Source organism: Colobus angolensis, unplaced genomic scaffold, assembly GCF_000951035.1.
Source record: "Colobus angolensis palliatus isolate OR3802 unplaced genomic scaffold, Cang.pa_1.0 Scaffold12, whole genome shotgun sequence".
NCBI lineage: Eukaryota > Metazoa > Chordata > Mammalia > Primates > Cercopithecidae > Colobus > Colobus angolensis.
The window spans coordinates 8,923,648-8,927,821 of NW_012113141.1; the positions used below are offsets into that span (position 1 = coordinate 8,923,648).

At 54.2% G+C, this 4,174-nt stretch overlaps 1 long non-coding RNA gene across 1 annotated transcript; it reads left to right on the forward strand.

Moving 5' to 3' along the window:
* The first annotated feature begins 1,473 nt into the window (after positions 1-1,473).
* On the forward strand, positions 1,474-3,622 carry LOC105502221. Its single transcript, XR_001000302.1, has 3 exons — positions 1,474-1,764; positions 2,438-2,493; positions 2,607-3,622. It is a non-coding gene; the product is annotated as an uncharacterized LOC105502221 (long non-coding RNA).
* The last annotated feature ends 552 nt before the right edge of the window (positions 3,623-4,174 follow it).

The window sequence follows — 4,174 nt, forward strand, 5'->3', positions numbered from 1 at the left end:
GGACGAAGAGGACGCTGGGTGACCCAGCCTGGCCCGGGGCGAAACGCAAGAGAAGGCGCCTCGCCTTCCTTATTTCAATGCAACTCCTCGGCCCTAGACGGTAAAAATAGTTTCCAAGCTGCCGCGGACGCCCAGGATGTGTTTGCAGAGATCAAACTGGGGAGGAGGCGGCTTTGTAAAAGTTGCAGAAAGATTAGCCCAGAAGCGTCCGCCCGGCGGGGCTCAAGAAAGCTTGGGGACAGCTTCACGTTCCCTGGGGCGGAATGGCCTAAGAATTGGCCTGGGTAACCCCCTGCCCAGTTCTCTGTGCTCACTTCGAGCCAGCGCTTAAATTAACTTCCCGCCGCCTGCCCTGCAAACTTCAGGCGCGGCGCCGGCGAGGCCAGGACACAGCAAAGGCTAGCAAAACCCCGCCGCGGCGCGCTCGGCCCCAGCCCTGAGAGGCTGCACGGGGTGGGAGAACCAATGTGGTTTCCGCTCCCACTTGGCTGCCCAGACCCTCAAGACCGATCCCCCCAACTCCTGGGAGCGGGTGCTTCCCTCTGGGAGTCGAGATCTTGCGGGGCCGGCGAGGGCGCAAAGTGCGCTAGCTAGCCCGCGCGGGGGCGGCCGCGCGTCTCTCCGCGGGGCCTGTCGCCAGGCCGGCCACGGCGGGTGAGTGATGAGGGCAGAGAAGGGCGCCCATAAATCGCGGGTGTCAGGGCGAAAAACTCTCTTTATTGTCTGCGTGATGGATGGGCCCGGGGACGAGACACCAAATACTTCGTATCGCCTTTAAATGGGAACACATTTTCCGCGGCCATAATTCATGTTTTTTAAATAGAAAGTTTGAAATGTTGCCTATATTTCACCAGCCCTGACATATTTATGAATCGCTCCCTGCATGCAAATATCATTATTTAAAGCGCCGGGGAGAGCGCGGGGGAGGGAAGGAGGCGCGGTTCCTGGGGCGTGGGGGTGGTGAACCGGGGAAATGTCGGTGGAGGGGGGCCATCTCCCTAAAGGGCAGAGGGTGAGGTGCGGGGAATAGCCGTATCCGGAAACCGAGCGTGCTCCGGGCTTCTCTCCCGCCGCCGGACCCCGCACGGCCGACCCGGGACGTTTTTCGAGGCTTGGGACCTAAGGCAGGCCCCCGGCCCCTGCTGGGAGACCAGGGGGCGTTTTTCGTCCCTCTCTGAGGCCGTTATCCAAGCCGAAACCACCTTTTCTAAGAAACAAGTTTAAAAAAAAAAAAAACCACCAAAAAGAATTTAACAAACACAAATAATAATAACCCAATATGTTTCGTGTTTTTTGCCACTGCATCGATTTTATTGATTTTCATTCTCCAAACCTGGGAATGTGCGCGCCCGGGAGGGGAGACTGTCAAAACCCAGTCACCTCGGGGACTGGGTGGGGGACAATTCTCCGACCCCGCGGTCTGGACCCGCCCCCACCCAACCGGCGCACCACCTCCCAGGCACCACGGAGCCTGCGCAAGCTGCGGGGCCTTAACTCAACCGGCCCCCAAGCTCTCGGGGCTTCAGTCCCGCCCCTTTGTCTCCCCAGCGCCCTGCAGCGCTCCTAGGGTCCGTGTCTGCCCTCCCCAAGCCCCCACTTTCAATACAATCACTGTAAAAAAAAAAAAAAAATCAATCTTTTTAAAGCCAGGCACTTGCCGTCGGCCTCTCCCCTGCCCGCCTGACCCAGGAGGCGCCCACACCTGCGCCCTCACTTGCCGAGACTTTACCTGTGCAGTCCCCCGCGGCGCCTGCAGCCGCGCAGGTAACCGAGAAATGGAAAGGAGGGCTGGGGAGTGGGAGGGACAGAGAGCACCGCCCGACACAGCCAGACGCGCGGACCCGGGGCCTCCTCTCTGAACCGGTGCTGGGGCCCTGGCAGAACCAGCTCCGGGAGCCGAATTGCGCCAGGAAGAGTGGGCCGGGGGAGGGGCGAGGGGAACGGGCCTCGGGAGGGAGGGGCGGCCCCGGCGGCACTTCCGCTGGGGGTGGGGCTGCGGGCTGACGCGCCGGTCCCGCCCCTCAGCCGTGCGGGTCCGCCCGCTCGAGGCCAGGCTCCGCCCCCACCGCCCCGGAGCGGGATCTCAGGTCACGGCACCCCCAAGCGCCCCCGTCTCCGGAAGCCTCAGGCTGAACCGGGTTTCGTGGGAGGGCAGAGGGCGGCTCCCTTTTCCTCACCTGGGGGTACTCTCTTTTTAAGTCATAGGAACAGAAGCATCTGCGGACTAGGATCCCAGGCCCAAACTTGCACGTGAGATTTGTTGAAACTTAGGTCATTTGTTACTCCTGGCCCAGGGGTCCTCACGCTCTCTCTGCGGATGTGAGCAGTCATCCTCTCGGACAGTCGGGAATATAGTCCGTGATCACAGGGTCCCACCTATCCTTCAGGAAGAACAAAAACAAAAACTAACACTTTCTGATTGTTCATTTTGTGCCAGGTGCCATTTAGAAAATTTCGTATGAATTATGTCCTCGCCCACAGCGACTCTCTGAGGTAGGTACCATGAATGCCCCATTTCATAGATAAAGAAATTGAGGCACAGAGAGAATAAATCGGCCTTGCCTCACCCACATCCCATCCTTATCCTTATTCCATCTTTTCTTCAGATCTGGAGCATCCCGACTCCTTACCCTGGGGGAGTATTGGAGGGAGGGGGACTTTTACTTTTCTGATGGGGGAGTACCAGCCTGTTAACCACAACCGTTTGCAGCTGAGGCCGGTGCAGAGCAGGAGTGGGATCTGCACAGACGAGAACGGTATAAATGGCATGGGGTCATCTCAGCCCCTGGCCAGCTCCCAGCCTAATGGGAAAAACGGACCATTGAGCATCCTGTAGTCCTAGCCCAAACCAGCGTGCCTTCTTTAAAAAGCAAATCCAACCATGTTTCTCTTCTGCTTAAAAGCATCCGGGTTCCCATTGTTCTTGAGAACAAGTTGAGCTTGCCTCCCCTGGCTGGCGGGTCTACACTGGCTCTGCCCCAGCTTGCCTTTCTGCCTTGGTCTGCCTCCACACCCCCTCACCCGGAACTCCTGCTACCCAAGGCTTCCTTTTAGTTCCTCAAGTGTGCCATGCTACTCCCCACCTCAAGGGCTTTGCTCCTGCTTTTCGCTGTCTCTCTGGAATGACCTGTCTTTCTCTTCACCTGGCTTGCTCATCCTCTTCCTTCAGGTCTCAGCTCACAGATCACTTTCCTGTGTCCTCCCACGTCCCATTACCCTCACTTATAATAGAATTTCCTGTTGAGAGTCTGTCCCCTTCACTGGATGGTAAACTCCCAGGGGACTGGGGCTGTTCCTTCAAGGAACAAATGAAGAAAGAGCATTTGTGTAAACCACCAACTATGATGAACGAATGAAACTGCACTTTTTGGGGCCACCAGTAAGTATTCTGTATGATCTCACATTCTAAGATGTTCTCAACTTATTGAGGAAGATGATACAAATCTCATGAAAACGTACATTATTTTGAATGCCTTTATTGTAAATGTCAAATAAGGGGATGCTGGAGGAGGTTGGAGAAGAGTAATATGCATGGATTACAGCCATTTATTCAGGGTTTCAAGATGCAAGATGTGTTGGTTGACACAATTTAATGGAAAAACATGCCACCCACAACCATCTCCCAGTGTTGGGCATATATGTCTCAAGAGCTCTAGCCTGCGCCCCCTTTCCTCTTCCTTTCTTCACATATTATTGCTATCACAGTTCAGTTCTTACTAGTTTCTGACTGAACTGCTGCTACAAGAACCTTCTAATTGTTCTGCACATCCTCCACCTCTGCTGCCTCTAATCCATTATACATACTCCTACTGGGTTAATTTTCCTGACCATATCATTCCCTTACTCAAAAATCTTCAGTGGCTCCCTATCACACAATGTAACACTTGACTCTTCATAACCCACTTCCAAACTACTTTTGTAAAGCTTTAAGATGCATTCCAAAATTATGAAAGAAACACATGTTCACCTCAACTAGGAAAACACTCAAAGATATACAAAGAAAAACATTAGTGATCTTCCTCACCTCCTCTGCATTTCCCACCCAGTCTCCCAAGATATCCATTGTTAAGGACCTGGGGTATAACTTCTACCCCTTTCACTATGCTCCATGCTCATAATAAACTACATTCATATATGTGGAGCTATTGTGTTATTGCCTGTTTATACAAAAAGG